Source organism: Lactuca sativa, chromosome 1, assembly GCF_002870075.4.
Source record: "Lactuca sativa cultivar Salinas chromosome 1, Lsat_Salinas_v11, whole genome shotgun sequence".
NCBI lineage: Eukaryota > Viridiplantae > Streptophyta > Magnoliopsida > Asterales > Asteraceae > Lactuca > Lactuca sativa.
In genome coordinates this window covers 110,016,322-110,035,143 of record NC_056623.2, presented here as the reverse complement: position 1 = coordinate 110,035,143, position 18,822 = coordinate 110,016,322, and positions in this window count along the sequence as shown.

The following is an 18,822-nucleotide window of genomic DNA, read 5'->3' as shown; positions in this document are numbered from 1 at the left end:
TGTAACATGTGAGGGCACCATGTAAGTTTGCATGGTTATTCACACCCGCTTTGTGATCCTCGGCATCCTAGTCACAAACTAGAGGGGCATATCGAGATTTAAACATGCCATTGAAAAGTTCAATGAATCTCAATGGATCTAGGAGTTTTCATAGATTTAAAACTTAAATTTCTTTTTCATTTTTCATGGTGGAAATTAGTGAATCGTCAATCACTTACCTTCAAATATTCTACAACTAGATTACGACATCCCCTTTTTAGGTTGTAGCGTATTGTGTTGGGTCCTAGCCTTATTATCTCATTTGGTTGATTTACTAAGGACTCAATCAATCAACTAACTCGAATTCGTTTCTCCCATTTTGTAGATGTCAAAGTGTGACAACTATGGTCTTCCCAAATCCCGTGGAACAAGCATTCCACATGAAGATGATATTCCACGATTCGATCGAGGAACAAGAAATCATACTTCTCTTCCTCCACCTCCTCCAATTATTCTCCCTAACCCACAAGTTCGAAGGCTTGAAAAGTTCAAGCTCACTCAAGCCCTTTTGGCAAGTAAACATAAAGAAGGAAAGTTCGTGTGTGCGCATGTCCTAGGGATGAATTCACACATTGATAGGTTTAGAATGTTGGGATCCGTTGTCTGTGAGGAGATGGCTGTTGACTGGGTTCTTGAGTCACTTCCTAACTCATATAGTGAGTTCGTAAGAGAGTACTATATGATGAACTGCGACGTGACCCTTATAGATCTCACCTATATGCTTATTGCTGCGGAATCAACAATGGTTTGGCGCAATAGAAAAGCAAAGTTGATTGGTGAATCTGCCTTCAAGACCTCTATTGATATAGGCAATGGCAACAAAAGACATGCCATGATCGAAGAGTTTGATCATAAGAGAAAGGCAATATCTGAAGTAGTTCCATGTGCTGTTCGAAAAGAGTCGATTTGCTTTTATTGCCAAGAGAAGGGGCATTAGAGACGAAGCTGCCCTATTGACCTAAGAGATATAAGAGATGGGAGAGTCAAAACGTATGGCTCTGCTTTAGGTAAAATCCATTGACTAACTCTTTTAAGCTCCTATTCTAGATTCTTAATACATAATGTAATAAGATTACAATTGATGTTTTGTAGGATCAAAGAAAAGAAAGGAAGCTTAAGGGAAGAAGTGAGCAAAATCTAACCGTGATGAAGTGGATTTCGATCGCCTTACTTGAAGATTAGATTCTTGAGCTGCTACTTAGAGTTAGAATTAGATTGCTAAGAAATATGTATTAGCATAGTTTTTCAATGAATTGCGTTGTAAGGACAAATTTTTCCGCAGTAAAATAAATTTTGATTTTATATTATTTATTTATCCTTGCAATGGCATGTATGAAAAATTGATGTTTGAATGTTTCTATTATTAGCAATAATGGGTTCGATTCTTAATTATGGAAATGTCGAAAATTTACCAAATAAGGAGAGTTTCTCATCGCCCAAGTTTCAATTGGACAGAAACTTGGAATCATGCAACTTGGTTGCACGATGAATGAGAAATTTCATATTTGGAAATTAGACTAATTCATTGACAAAGTGTCAAGTGAAGGACTAGGAGATCGACTACACAAAGTTGTGTGTTGATCAAGTCCACCATAAGAGTAACAAAGATATTCGTCATGATTTACTAAAGGTTTAGTAAATATGATTATACTTATAAGATTAAGTGTAATTCTAAATTGATTGAAAAAGTTTAAATCAATAGCAGAACGAATAAGAAGAATCAAGTAGGCAGAAAGATAAAAGTTTCTCCATTGTAAGAAGAAGGGAGAGTACCTTTTATGCTTTATGATAGGTCTTAATGATTATGAACCATATCTCAATTGATCCTCTAAGTGAGTCTTAGTACAATTGTATGTCTAAGAAGAGGAATCAAGAATTGAAGAAATGGTTAAATCAAGAAGTCAATCATACTTCGTTCCAAAACAAGTCTTAGAGTTAAGATTGTGACATTGAGTGATAAGTATTAAGAAGGTTTATAACATTCATCAAATGTGGAAAGTTGTGATGTCTTGGATAAGACAAAGATCAACTAGGACCAATTATGAAGTGTTTTGATAAAAACTGCACTAACTCTTGAATATTTGTTTGTCAAGAAATGTTTATTAACAAGAGAATCTTATATGTCAAGGAGTCAGTGGGAGTCTTAATGGTCTTGAAAGGTTTCAAGAACAAATCAAAATAGACCTTATCGATCATCACTAGCACACGAGTTGAGGTTTACAACTTATCGTGTTGACACTATATTGTTTCTGTGCCATTCCAATTGAGTTAATTATGCATGTGAGCCCTATGAGTTCTCATTTGAATGCATAAAAAGGCAAGGACCTTGATCAATGAAAGGTACATTGATAGGAAAGGGTGAGCTGCTTAACTACTTGGAAGACATGGTGGGCAGCTGTGTTACCATAAGGCAAGAAGTCAAGATTAAGAAAGTTCGGTCCATATGAGTTTGAATTTGTCGTAAACTTTGGTTTTGACAAATTCACATGGATAGGAACACATACACCATTAAAATCTAAGTGTCATAAGATTCCCTCCTTCATGAAAATGACTGTGAGGAAATGCTTTCACTAAGAGAGATTTTAAAAGGATAGTGACTGTGAAAATTGGATTCTCGAATTCGATTATGGTTACGGTATCCCTTTCGATGATTCGAATTGTGAGATTTGGCAATTAGTCTGAATTGATTAGACACACATATGAGCTATCTAAGGGAAAGGTGTATAAGCTTAGATAAAGGATTATCAAAGCATTAGGTATTAGAAACATGAACTTAAGAAATTCAATTCGTATTGTTTTTCTGAAAGTTAAGTTGTTTCTGAATACATATCAAAGCTAGTGGGAGCATAAGTGTCATGTTTATAATAATTATCATGATAGTGGGAGCATAAATGTTATGATTGCATGATTATTATGGAAAGTATTGCAAGTTAGCAATATTAATTATAGAAAAACAAAAGTCATACTTTGCAAAGTTGTAAAGGTCGAATAGTTGTTTTGCTATAATTAAGGGAGAGAATGTTATGCTTCATTTCAAATCTAAAGGCTTAGGTTGTGGAATGTTAATAATTTAGTCAAGGAAACATAGTGTGTTCACAAATTTCGATTATGATGACGGCATTCCTCTTCATAGTTCGAATTTTGAGAACATAGCACATAAAATATTATGGCAGAAGATTGATAAAGTATCAAATCTTTATGTAAGACATTATGCATCGTGTCCCATGTGCTTCGGGTTTAGGATCGATTGCAAATGCTATAATATTTGAACATTCTAAAATTTTCCAAATCTCTAGCGCATTTTGAGGGAAAAGGACAAGAATTGGTTTTGACTAAGATAATTAAACAACTATCAAAGGACAATCCAAAGTTCGTCGAGGATTGGTCGCTTGTGAGTAGTTGGAAGCATGATATTGGATGGACCATATCGAAATTATTATGAATAGATAAGATTCTATTAAGAATGAGTTTTCATATGGAAAATATGGAAACGTTTCCATATTAGGAGTTGGATATTGAAAATCTATGTCTAGATTAGAAACTTTTATGCAAAATGATGTTCAAAGGAATGTACTTTGAGTAAGAGACATCACATCTATGGAATTGTCTTGAAACAATCTCCGATAGAGGACTTTGTAATTTCATTAGCAATAATCAATGTGAATTTTGTGCTATGACATTACGAAAGGATCATTGCATAAAATGTTAGAATCTAGCATATTCCATAAGTGGAAAGAATTTGATATTTTTCACTTGTGAAAAAGGATTTGGAGTTGTGAAATGAGTATGATTGGAAATGTGTTCATTTGATCTATTTCACAAAGTAAGAACCATAGGTTAACATTGTGTGCATGCTAGGAGCATGGGACAAGTGTAGTAATAATTCAAGTAAGAAGTTGATTACCCGAAACAACAAATAATGAGTAATCGATATGGTGATAAATAAAAGGTGTTTTATTTATACTCAAAGGTTTGAGGCCATATGGGATTAGTATTATCCTTGTGTTTCACTTTGCATATTTTGACTTCCTGAATAATTTATTGGTTTAGAACAGTCAAATTATTCAAACGGGCCACAGTCGTTCATATGTTGGAAGTAGGTATGAATAAAGACTGTTGTGAATTGGTGTGTGGATTGTCTGAAGAGTATTAGACATAAGCAAATGTTTGCTGCAACGTTCATGAGTGCTTATGAATATGATTTGAGCATTGGATTAAACCCACGCTCACTTGGATCACTCCATGGATTTTATCACGAGTGATTGGTGAGACGATAACATCTTATATTCTTGAAACCGAGATGTGTGAGTTGTATCTTGCAAATTGGTTTCACATTGATAATATGTAAACGCACCAGTAACTTGGTGTTATAAAACATATTGTTGTGTGTGATTCAGTGAGTAAGTGCAAGTGAGCATTGAATCAAAGTTTATCCGTTCCTTTTATCCAAAGAAGGATAAAAGCGATATCTTTGGGCCCCTCGATGATTTTGTGATGACAAACGTAAATGCTCGGCCGGGCTAGGGCTAATTTGATTTGTTCAATTAGTCAGTCGTCATAAATCGGAAGTCGAGAAATAGTACAGAGAGAATGATTAGAAATCATGTCTCATACGATATCTATAATGGAGGAATATATGATCCCTTATCTAAAGGACATGCGTATCTGATATGATCAGAGTTGACAACGGCTTTGGAAAGCTACGATTGCAGATCAGGATCTGAAGTCATACGCATAATGGTTATTAGAGTTATCCAAGTGGGAGACTGTTGGATTAGTGTCTAAGTCCATAACTATTTTGGTATGTACTTGACCCGATGGTGCATGGTCCTTTTGGGTTGCCTTCACCAAAACAACTTGATAGGATGAATTATGGAGATAAAGGATTAAATATGATTTATTAATATATTATGAGAATAATATATTAAAGGAGAAATCATATTGTTTAATTAATATTAGTCAAGAATTGATAAGAATTAAGTTTGTGACTAAAAGAGATTAATTAAACTTAAGGGACTGGAATTGTAAGTATAAGATAATTGCAATTGGGCCATGGATTGCCTTATATTATAAGGTTGGACGAATTCTATGGGGAAACCCATTAGAAATCGTCCAAGGCCTTTAAGGAAAGGAGTCCATGGGTTGCTTAGGGCTTAAGCATCGAGACTAATTTGGAAAAACGATAGGCGTAGGTATATCCAAGAACAAACAATTTTGATAGGAAAGATCCCTCTAATGACTCCAAATTAGGGTTTCCTTGTTAGATAACCCTAACAGCCTCACTATATATAGAGCCCTTATGCCCCAAAAACGTGAACAAGCTTCCTTCTAGGGTTTCCACACGTTTTGGGCAACCTCATTCTCTTCTCTTCTTCATCCTTTTGCTCTTGGTTTTTGTGAACCATTAGAAGAGTGACATTTGTGACTCTAAGCTTTCTAAAGCCATTACAAGGAGGATTTGAGATTGTTATTGCTACATAACAATCAAGGTATGATCTAAACCCTAATTTATATGTTATCTTGTTTATCATATGCTAGATCTAGGGTTTATAGTCTTGGATAAATTTCATGTACAATAGAGAAACCTAGATCCAAGCATTAGGGTTCGTATGAGCACATTAGATGTTCTTATAGCCAAAACCCATCAGCTAGCTGATTCTTCTGTGTTTGCACATAACCCACATCTTGGTGATGTAATAGGAATGTTTCTCTTAGCCAACTCCACTACTGATGGGATCCTGCCTTGTTTTGCTCGCCAGATAAAACTCGCCACCTTTTTTGGAACCGAATTTAGCCACCAAAAATCACCATCGCTGATCGGATGTGATGCTCTATCGAGTCTACTTCGCAGCCTCGCCACGTTAAAATTTCCATCCACCACAAAATCCGATCTCCACGTTAAACCACCATCGATCGTGTTCATTATCTCTGTCACGTCTATATTCAGCCTCCAAAATCCATTCTTAGCTTTGTCGATACTTGACCAAACCCCACCCATATTATGTTTTGCAAAACAGTACCAAGGCCGGTTTTGATGTTTGTGAAAACCACTTATAATTTGGGCCCATAGAGAGTGAGGTTCTGTTTTGAACTTCCACCACCATTTGACAAGCAGGGCCAGATTTAGGTGTCTGAGAGAACCCAAACCTGCCCCACCTACGTCCTTTGGAGCTTTTAGTTTATCACATGTAACCCAATGTACTGTTGCCTTTTCCGAGCCACTCCTCCATAGAAACTGTCTTTGAATTTTTTTTCAAGCTCATCAATGATTCCAATGGGGGCTGGAAATAATGAGAAGTAGAAAGTTGGAAGGTTTCCAAGAACAGATTTCACCAAAGTCGCCCTCCCACTAAAACTCAATGTCCTAGCCTTCCACATGGAAAGTTTGGAGCGGGTTTTGTCAATTATCGACTTCCATGCTTTTATCATGTTCATATTCTCACCGACTGGGACTCCAAGGTAAGTGACCGGAAGAGAAGATGGAGCGCAACCCAATGAGACTGCCCGGCTACACAAATCCTCAAAATCGACTCCAACACCAAAATTATAAGATAGGATATAAATGTGAGTTTGGTTTGAGACTAAATCCAAATAAGTATTTAAATGTGAGCAAAATTAAGTCTCAAACCAAATTATATCCCAAATTAAATACTATTACCTTTTACTAAATGTGAGTTTGGTTCGAGACTTAATCCAAATCAAGATAGGATACAAAAAACCGTCAAGATCTCGAACACGTCAAAATCCAAATAATCATTAGTTACAATATGCAATTTAAGCCTCATTAAAACAACTGAAACTTTACAAATAACCGTGATGCACATTAATTAATATACCTACTTCAATAGCTTTGCGATAAATACATAAATAATCGGCAACTTCGAAACTTTAATAGGATTTTATATTTAAATTGGTTATATATCAGAAAGTATTTTTGACATATCGAATTCTCATATACAACACGTACTATTCATTGCCGGTAATGAAATCGCATGTTTGAGGCCAAAGAAGAAATCTATTCACGCAGCATATAGTGTAGTTTGGTTCGAGACTTAATTTTGCACTTCATTAACAATTTTTAGCAAAAGTAATAGTATTTAATTTGGGATATAATTTATAAAGAGTATTTTAGTGTGTATATATATATATATATATATATATATATATATATATATATATATATATATATATATATATATATATATATATTGATTTATATCACAAAAATTATAAGATAGGATATAAATGTGAGTTTAATAGGTTAAAAAGGATATATATCTAATTATGAACTTTTGAAGGATATATACATAATATAAAATTTTTATAAGGACGTGTATGAAATTTTCCCATGGAATGAATATGGTCTCCAGTGTATGGGGCATAGTTTCGAAATGCATGTAGAGAAACCTTTTGAAATTGAGCATGAGATATGAAAATAAGTAAACCCGCAACAGTGTAGGTCTCGAACTCCTATCATAGTTCGACACTTGTAGAATTTAAAAGTAGGTGATTATTATGACATGTTAAAAAAATGGTAAATTTGTTATATGGATTTACAAAAGTGATGATTTTGGGGAAGATCCTTTACATATATTATAATTTATGGGTTTTACCAATGGAATTTCAAGTAAGCTAAATGCCTCTTTATTTTCTTTCTTTTCTGTAATTGTTTGAGATGCTTTTCAGACGTAACGACAAATTTTAGCCACAAATTTTATCATCGGTAAATATAAACAGATTACCGACGAAATATCTTGTGATGGATTACCCAAGAAATATATACAACAACGGGTTTCCGGTGGATTTTTCTGGTATAAAATCTAATTTTTACATTTCATAAGAAATCCAAAAATATTTATATATTCAAAACTAGAGAAAGCTTAAATATACATCAACTCCATACTTTAAAACCATTAAATGTAACGTAAAAAGTTCGGATATTAGACAAACATTAAATCCATATATTTCAAATACAATATTTGACAGTAAGAAATGTCTCTTATATGTAGTGGGTTCTTATTACGTATGTGATGTAATCCATAGTCGAAGATGATGTTTTTGAAATACAATTTAATTGATAAATGAGGTAGGTTGTGTAAACTTGTACTTTCCCATATCTCGTATCTTATTAATGAGGAATGTTTATATATACAAAACACAAAGGAAAAGGGTCACAATAGAATGGGCCAAATAAACTAGAAGTACAATACATAACTAGATAAACACAATAGGTCCGTTAACAGCCCCCATAGTTGAAACGAGAGGATTATCTGTAGTGTTTAAGCTAGACTGAAAATCAAGAAACATTGGAGATGGGAGAGTCTTGGTAAAAATGTCAACATATTGAGATGAAGAAGGCACACGAAGAACCCAAATGTGCCCAATAGCAACCTTGTCACGAACAAAATGAAGATCAATCTCAATATGCTTAGTTTGTTGATGTTGAACCGTATTAGATAACATGAAATCAACACTAACATTATCACGATAAACAATACGGGCTCGATCAAGTGAGTAGTGCAACTCTAAAAGAAGATTTCGGATCCCACAAACAACCCCAATCCTCATCAGAATAGGCAATAAGCTCACGAGAGGAAGAGATATAAAACTGTAATCCATGAGTAGCAGTACCCCGTACATAGTGTAAAATGCACTTGATAGCAGTGAAGTGAGGCACTCTAAGGTCATGCATATATTAACAGATCTGTTGAACGACATAAGAAAGATTAGGTCGGGTAAAAGTAACATATCGAAGAGCACCAGTAAGGCTACGATATAAAGTCGGATCATCAACTGGTGAACCCGAGCCATCAAGTTTCGTGGAAAGATTAGTAGGAGTACGTGTAGGTTTGCAATTAAGCATGTGTGACATCCCCAAAATCATGGCCAGAAAAGACCGATTTTTGTTTATGCTTTATAAAAACCAGAGTACTTTTAAAAATGTTGCGGAATTTGTTCCCAGAAAAATACGATAAATACGTTATCAAAACATTTTCGAAGAAATGTATTTTATTCATTTTAAAACTTTTGGGATGTCATTGTCAATACAGGAACATAAGCATAAACGGAACTTACATTTATTTACACTAGTGATCTACATCTCTTTAATCTCTCAGTGTAATGTGACTTCGTATCAACACCTGTGATATAAATAAACCGAGTGGGTCAGGTTGAGAAACATGGTGAGTACATAGGGTTTTCAACCCACTATAATATAATTATTATGTTTAAACAATCAAACAATCAGCCCAATTACCCATCCTCATTTTCTTCTTTACTCTTAAGGTTTTATCCTAAGAGTCATCTATCCTGCATTTGTTTATTCCGAAGTCCCTTACTTCTAGGGTCATAGGACTGACACTAAATCCATAGCTGCCAATGTTCGTTCGTAAAACACTAATTCCATAGCTGCTATAGTCTACTCATCGGGTACTAAATCCATAGCTACCAGTGTTCATCTAATAGGTACTAAGTCCATAGCTACCATTTCCTAACATGTACTAAATCCATAGCTACCAATTCCTAACAGGTACTAAATCCATAGCTACCAGCGTCTAACTAATAGGTACTAAGTCCATAGCTACTAATTCCTAACGGGTACTAAGTCCATAGCTACCAGTGTTTGTCCAATAGGCACTAAGTCTATAGCTGCCAATGTATACTCTCATCATCTTATATCTCTCATCATTCATCTACCCATGTCATACCCAACATATTCGTATATATAAAATACATATACAGTTTAAATCATTTAAAACATGTATAAAACGTTCATCTAGCATAGACAACCAGTATTCAGATAATATGCACACATAGCATGTAGTTTATATAAAATACTTCATATCTATGTGTAAGATGAAAGTAACTATGCACTCACTTGAAAGGTGATGACTCAGCACTCGGACAGCGCTTCGATACTCTCAAAACGGTTTTCCTTCGATAAAACCTAGTACCAATACCACTAGGGTTTAGTCTAACGATAACCGCGACAAATTAATTAGTCTGACTATTATTAAGCGTTAATAACACTCAATATAACTCATAATAATAGCCCAAATAATTATTTTAAGGTCCTAATAACATTCCTATAATTATTTGAAAGCTATATTAAAATTTTCGTAAGCGTAGCACACTTACAGCGAATTTTATCGAAAACCGGAACTTAATTGGAGCAGCGTTTCGAAACCGAAAGACCCTTTTTCTCGGGACTCCGGGAGCCTCGGGGCTTCCCTCGGGTGCTAGCAAGGTTTTGAAAACTGGCCCGGAGACCGAACCGGTCGTCTTACCGGTTCGATGGTTCAGGTGGTCCAACCGGTCGGACCGGTCTCAAAAACCGGAAAAACCGGATGATGTCACAATTATATTTAATTATATAAAAAATACAAAAAATGAAAAAAAAATTATTTTTTAAAATTTCCGGTTTTGACCGGTTTTACCAGTTCAACAAGACCGGTTTTTACAGGTTCAACCGGTTTTTACCGGTTTTCACCGATTCACATGAATACCGGTTTTTTAGCATTAAAGAACCGGATCTGTGACCAGTTCCCGGTTGAACCGGTCGAACCGGCCGGTCCGGTCCGGTTTTCAAAACATGGAGGTTCCCTAGGGTTTAGGAGTGTTTAGAACACTTAGAGAGAGAAAGAAGTTAGAGAGAGTGTGAAGAAAGGTGTGGAAAATGCGGAACCCTCGTCCTCCTTTTATACCCAGCGAGGCATCGGATTACGCTGGGCGTAGTCCTTGGCTACGCTGGGCGTAGTGCTCGGATAAGCATGCCACCTCCGTTCCAGCTGTCTCGCACACCGGTCGATAGAAGCGAAGGTATGCTGAGCGTACTAATCTCGGACGCGGGCGTAGCGAAGGGCGACGTGTCACAAATCCGAAGCGAGGCATGATCAGCAAGCGACGGTCCAGATGCCGCCACGTCATCAACTTCGCACCAGATTCGTGATTTTCTACTCCGACTTCTAAAAATCATAACTCTCGCATACGAGATCCGTTTTTGACGTTTTTTATATCCACGCGAAGGTGGGAACGTACTCTACAATTTTCGTTTAGACTCCGTCGGCTAATTTTGACTCAATTTTAAATTTTATATTATTAACAGGCCGGGACATGATTGGTACGTTAAATTCTCATAATTTCTTCATCTGACATCCGTTTTCGCCCATCTTTTTCTCGTTACGCTACTCTTATCGAGATCTTCAATTCTCGTTTAGGTCGTGTCGGCTAAAAATCACTCAATCTAAAATTCGAATTTCGGGCTGTACACTGGTAATCCGAAACTTCTAAAAATCATAACTTCTTCATACGAAGTCAGATTTGGGCGTTCTTTTTATAGATGTTCTTAGTTTAACATATTCTACGACTTTTGTTTAGAGCGCTAAGGCTAAATATCGCTCTATCGTAAATTCACTATTTACGCTTCTCGGTGTCGTGCCGGTTCCGTCGCGAAACTTCGTCGAGTCATAACTTCTTCGTTATAACTTGGATTTCGGCGTTCTTTATATGTACAGAAACCTTGTGACATATTCTACAACTTGGTTAAGATTATTTATTCTAGATAATCTTTTGTCGAAAAGTCGTTTTCGACTCCTATTGCCTCTAATTGACTAACCCGGATCTACGGGCGTTACAGCATGGATGGATGTTCAAGAATATCAGTGGCACATTTGTGTTGAAACAAAAATCAGCCATCAGCAGATCGAGTAGCAGAGATGCCTAAAAAATAATGCAAATCACCCAAATCAGTCATGGAAAACTCGGTATTGAGAGTGGATATGATGTGAGTAAGTAACTGAGATCAAGATCCTGTAAGAATGATATCATCTACATATAAAAAGAGATAGGAAAGATTAGAGCCTTGTCTATAAATACACAGAGATGAGTCGCTCTTGCTGTGAACAAAACCAAGTTGGGAGATAAACGAAGCAAAGCAATGAAACCAAGCGTGTGGTGCCTGTTTGAGCCCATATAAAGATTTATGTAATAAACAGACAAGATTCGGTCTGGAAGAGTCTCGAAAACCCGATACTTGATGCATGTAAACAGTCTCCAGAAGATGCCCGTGAAGAAAAGCATTCTTGACATCAAGTTGTCGAATATGCCTTTGTTATGAGTGACTGAAATGATGAGAACAATACGAATGGTGGCTGGTTTAACCACAGGGCTAAAAGTATCATCACAATCAACACCAGGACGTTCACTTCGACTGTTTGCAACAACGCGCGCTTTGTAGCAAGATAGGGATCCATCTGCATTCATTTTCTTTTTAAAAAGCCAAGTACTATTCATTTTCTTTTAAAAAAGCTAGGGATCCATCTGATGGGTTTTAGCCATAAGAACTTTCATATGTGCGCATGCAAAACCCTAATGCTTGGATCTAGGCTTTCTAATTAAACATGCTTTGAATCCAAGACTTCTAATGACTATTTAGGTGTAATAACAATACTGAAACAGATCTAGAATCATAACTTTGAATTCCTTGTTGATCTTGTTGTCTTGGAGCTTCTAGAGTCACAATTGTCACTCCTCTAATGGCTTACAAACACCAAATAGCAAGGAGGATGATTTGGGAGAGAGGAGAGGGGAGGAAATCGGCCAGGGTTCTCTTACTTTAGATGAAGTGCCGATTTCCCTTTGCCATATGGTCTATTTATACTTGTAGACTCCTTAAGGGTTACAACCTAAACCCTAATTGGATAATCTTCTCTTAAGGCTATCCAAATCCATTCCTTAGATAAGCAATGGACGATTCAAGCTATCCTTTAGCTTCTAGAATCCGTCCAATGCATATCTATATGGATTTACAGTCTAAAGTTTAACTATCAAACAATTGACAGTTTATACCCTCTTATTTAATTAATCTCTTTAAGTCACCAAATTAATTCCAATTAATTCTATGACTTATATTAATCAAATAACAATATATTATTCTTTATATTATTCTCATAATATACTAATAATATTTACTCTCTCTTAATAAATCATCCTATCAAGTTGCTATGGTTAAGGCAACCCAAAAGGACCATGCACAACCGGGTCAATTACTTGCCTAATATAGTTGCAGCCTTAGACACTATTCCAACAGTCTCCTAGTTGGATAAGTCTAGTAACTATATGCACAAGTACAATTCGGTTTGCAATATTAGCTCTCAAAGACGCTGTCAAACTCTGATCTAATCAATCTTGTCCTTTAGATAAGGGATCGTACAGTCCTCTGTTAGATATCATGCTGACAATCCTATGGAATGGTTAGTCAAGCATTTAGGTTTCTCGATCTCTGATTTATTCGACATAGAACTTAATCGAACACATCAATTCAGTTCTGACCGGGCCCGGCACATAAGTTAAATCAAATCATCGAGCGGTCGAGATATCGCTTTTACCTTCTTAGATAAAAGTTACAGATAAACTTCGACTTATATGCATTTACTTATTTAATAATCAACTATACACAACAATGCGTTTTATAACATTGAGTTACCAATGCGTTTTTGCATTATCAATGTACAATCAATTAGCAAATAACAAACCATATATCTAGGTTTTAAGACTATATGATATTATCGTCTCGCGATCACCCTTTTATATCATATTCCATAAGGTGATTCCAGCAAGCGTGGGTTTGTTCCAATGCTCAAAACCAGTTCATAAGCACTCATGAATGTCACAACAACCATTTGCTATGTCTAATACCATTTAGACAATCTACGCACTGATTCATGACAATCTTCATTCATATCTACTTCCAACATATGAACGATTGTGGACAATTTGAACAATTCGATTATTCCTAATAAACTCAATTATTCTGGAAGTCAAAACATGCAAAGTGAAACAATAGCTAAACAATTAACATAAGATAGTAACATTACTCATAAATAAAACTCCTTTATTTAATCATCAAATGTTAATTACATTTATCTATTACACGTTTCTAATACTATCTAATCTATGCTAATATCACCCTTCAGCCCAATACTCCTAGCATGCTGCAAGTGCTTAACCCTACTCAGTCCCTTCGTAAGCGGATCTGTTGGGTTATCTTCTGATGATATCCTCTTCACTACGAGTTGCCCTTCTTCTACACGATGTATAATGAAGTGATATTTTCTGTCGATATGTCGTGATCTACCATGATCCCTCGGTTCCTTGGTCAAGGCAACCGCTCCTTCGTTATCACAGAAAATCTCCATGGGCTCCTTTATGGCAGGTACAACTCCAAGATCACCGATGAAGTTCTTCAGCCATATTGCCTCCTTCGACGCTTCGCTCGCTGCAATGTACTCTGATTCGCACATTGAATCAGCTACGGTTTCCTGCTTGGAACTTTTCCATGTCACTGCTCCTCCATTCACGGTAAAGACCCAGCCCGACTGCGAACGGTAGTTGTCCCTGTCGGTTTGAAAGCTGGCGTCACTATACCCTCGCACCTTCTAGTCGTCACTCCCTCCGAGGACTAAGAATCATTCCTTTGTCCTCCGAAGGTACTTAAGGATATTCTTCACCGCAACCCAATGTGCTCTGCCAGGATTCCCTTGATATCTGCTAACCATGCTCAAAGCAAAGGCTACATCAGGGCGAGTACAAGTCATAGCGTACATGATTGAGCCAACTGCGGAAGCGTATGGAACTTGGCTCATTTCTGCTATCTCAGCTTCGGTACTCGGACTTTGAGTCTTACTCAACTTGGCATTACTTTGTATCGGTAATTCTCCCTTCTTTGAGTTTTCCATACTAAAATGTTTTATTACCTTCTCCAAGTAAGTGTTCTGACTAAGTCCAATTAGTCTCTTACTTCTTTCTCTTACTATTCTTATTCCCAAAATGTAAGAAGCCTCTCCGAGGTCCTTCATAGCGAAGCACTTCCCGAGCCAGGACTTAACCTCCTGCAGAGTCGGGATGTCGTTTCCTATGAGTAATATGTCATCGACATATAGAACAAGGAAGCTTACTATACTCCCACTGGCTTTGACATATACACAAGACTCATCTTCGCTTCGTACAAATCCAAACTCTTTGACTTTCTCATCGAAGCAAAGATTCCATCTGCGAGACGCTTGCTTAAGTCCATAAATGGACTTCTCAAGTTTACACACTCTATTCGGATGCTTCGGATCCACAAACCCCTCTGGCTGAGCCATGTAAACATCCTCAGCCAACTTTCCGTTAAGGAAATTGGTCTTGACATCCATTTGCCAAATCTCATAATCATGAAATGCGGCAATCGCTAGCATCACTCTAATAGATTTTATCTTCGCAACTGGTGAGAAGGTCTCATCATAGTCAACTCCGGGAGTTTGAGTAAAGCCCTTCACAACCAATCGCGCCTTATATGTGTGTACGTTTCCATACACATCGGTCTTCTTCTTGAAGATCCATTTGCACCCAACGGTCTTACGTCCGGGCACATAATCAACCAAATTCCAAACTTGGTTATCATACATGGATTGGATCTCGCTATCCATTGCCTCTTTCCATTTCGCAGACTCCGGGCCTGCCATGGCTTCCTTATAGCTATTAGGTTCATCAAGATTTATTAGTGTACCATCACTAATATACGTGTCCCCTTTGGTAGTAATATGAAAACCATAAAACTGGGGTAGAACTCTAACTCTATCGGAACGTCTAAGAGGTAAGGATTCGTCAATCGGTTCAACCGGAGTTTCCTCCTCGGGTTTAGTGCCAGCGGTAGAGGTTCCTTCATCTATCGACTCTTGAATCTCTTCAAGCTCGATTTGCCTCCCACTGTCTCCTTGGCCTATGAGTTCTCGCTCTCGGAAAACTCCTCTCCTCGCAACAAAGACAACATTGTCCTTCGGTCTATAGAAGAGATATCCAAAGGATGTCTGCGGGTAGCCGATGAAAATACATCGCTCACTTCGGGGTTCGAGCTTGTCGTGAGTATCTGGTCTTACGAAAGCCTCGCAACCCCAAACCTTGATATGTGCCAACGAGGGAGCTTTCCCTGTCCACATCTCGTTAGGTGTTTTGGCAACCTTCTTAGTAGGGACTCGGTTAAGGATATGGGCGGCAGTCTCTAAGGCATACCCCCAAAAAGAGATAGGTAGTGAAGCACGACTCATCATAGAGCGAACCATATCCAATAAGGTTCGATTTCGCCTTTCTGCCACACCATTCAACTGCGGTGTCCTAGGAGGCGTCAATTGCGAAACTATTCCACACTCCTTGAGATAATCGTGGAATTCAAGACTTAGGTACTCTCCTCCTCGATCGGATCGAAGCATCTTGATTTTCCTGCCCAATTGATTCTCCACTTCATTCTTGAACTCTTTGAACTTTTCAAAAGTTTCTGACTTTTGCTTGATTAAATAGATATACCCATATCTACTATAATCATCAGTAAAAGTCACGTAGAAGCGGTTCCTATCCTTCGTGGTTGATCTAAACGGTCCACATACATCGGTATGTATTAAGTCCAATAGACCCTCACCCCTTTCACACGTACTCGTGAAGGGTGATTTAGTCATCTTTCCAAGTAAACAAGACTCGCACGTGTCATCTTCCCTAAGGTCGAATGACTCCAACACTCCATCCTTTTGGAGTTGGGCTATGCGTTTCTTGTTGACATGTCCAAAACAACAATGCCACAAGGATGCTTTATCCATACTAGTGGAAGAATCTATATTCAAAACATCATTTCCTAAGTTATCAACAATCATAATAGTTTCATAAATTCCATTACATGGTATAGATTCAAAGTAAAAGACACCATTTAGATAAGCCAAAATAGAACCATTCTCATAATTAAAAGAAAATCTAAAACCTTGTCTATAGAAACCATGAAATGAAATGATGTTTCTAGCCATTTCTGGCGAATAGCAACAATTGTTCAAATCTAAACATAAATTATTTCTAAGCACTAAAGAATACACTCCAATCTTGGTCACAGGCGACGATCTTATGTTCCCCATGATTAGATTGATTCTTCCTTGCTCCATATCCCTACTTCTTCTTAGTCACTGCATATTAGAACAAATGTGATAACCACAGCCGATATCAAGAACCCAAGAAATAGCATGATTAGAATCGTTAGATTTGATTGTATATATACCTGCAAAAGATGGCTTGATCTTTCCTTCCTTGATGGCTTGCAGGTATTCCAGGCAGCTTCTCTTCCAATTTCCTATCTTGTGACAGTGGTGGCACTCTGCCTCCTTCGGGTTAGGGCAGGGCTTAGCGGGATCAACTTTGGTCCCACTAGAAGAGGCACCATCTCGGGCTTTAACCTTGTGATAGTTCTTAGACGAAGCCTTCCTCTTCTTTCCCTTTCCTTGACCAATAGCCAAGACAGGAGCAGCGGGTGGATTGGGAGTTGGTGCAACTGTCACACCCCCGAACCAGACGGCGGAAACATCCGGGGGCTGTTGTGACTCAATTGAATACCATCACAATGAACATATGTGAAACATAACATCATTCATCACCAACATTTGAATATTACAACTGATAGTGTTTACATCCATTACATTGTCTCAAAACATTACATTCACAAAAGTAGATTGTTCGATACTAGTTAACACACAGCAAAACATCATTGCTTACACTTCTTCCTTTGATTCACTGGTTACCTGAGAATACAAGTATTTTGAAAAACGTCAACATGTGAAATGTTGGTGAGTTCATAAGCGGTATTTGAAAGACCATGTTTCGTATCGTTTGAAAACCACCAGAAAATCCGATATTTTCTGAAAAGAAAGCTTTTGAAAACGTTTGTGAAGATCCATAGGTATGCCTGTTTGTTTCTATACTTGTAAAAATTGTTCATTAAAGTTGTATACATTTTGAGTCCGTATGTATTGAAAAACCCTAGGAAAACCCGATGTTTTCCTAATTCTTTGAATTCCATGAAGTTACGTTGAAACCATTGCAAAACGTGTAGTGTCATTCCCAGGCGACGTTGGATTATTTTTGAGCATGATTAATTGCTACAAACACGCATTACACAAACGACCAGTTTATAGCTATACTAACGATCCCGTAGGCGTCGTCCGTACTAATCACGTTATCCAACCGCCCTGACTACGTGTAGTCCCACATCCGAAGAGAAAGAGGACACGAAGGCCTCGATGACTCCATTAACCGGTTGGGGATAAAAAAAATGTACGAGGGGTCCCAGACCCGCCTCGCATGAAATGTCGACTTTACTAGCAATACCAAAGGACCCTTGGGGACCAATAGTATACAAGCCATTGAAAGTCCTTTTACGTTGTGTTAGATCGGTAAAACCCAACACTTCGTAAGATAGAGGTCTTCGGGCCTTAAGATCAGGTCATTGGGCTAGCTAGGCCCAACAAACAAGATTTTACACTTTTGGGGCCCAAAGATGGTGCGTAGACGTCTGTGCACACTCGCATGTATATTGAATTACCAAATGTTTTCGTGTATGAATCGAGTTATCGTCGTGTTAGTATTTTCGGATTGTTATTGATTCGAGACCGAATCAATTCGTTTAACAACGATTTTTGGTATTGTTGTGTATTGTATTTCGTCGATAGTCGCAGTGCCATTATTTGATCAAATTGCGTGTATTGAATTAGCCTTGGAAGTTTTCTGTTTTCAGCCCCTCATTGTTTGTAAAATTTACATTTTTCAACCCTTCAATTTAATAACTTTCCGGTTTGGTCCTTAAATCATTTTTCTTGACATTTTAACACCAAAAATTATTTAAAGTAATATTTTTCAGCATATTTTTCATTGAAAACAGTTTAAGTCCCTGAAAATGCAGTTTTCTCGGTTATAACCCCTCTTTTTCGCAACTTT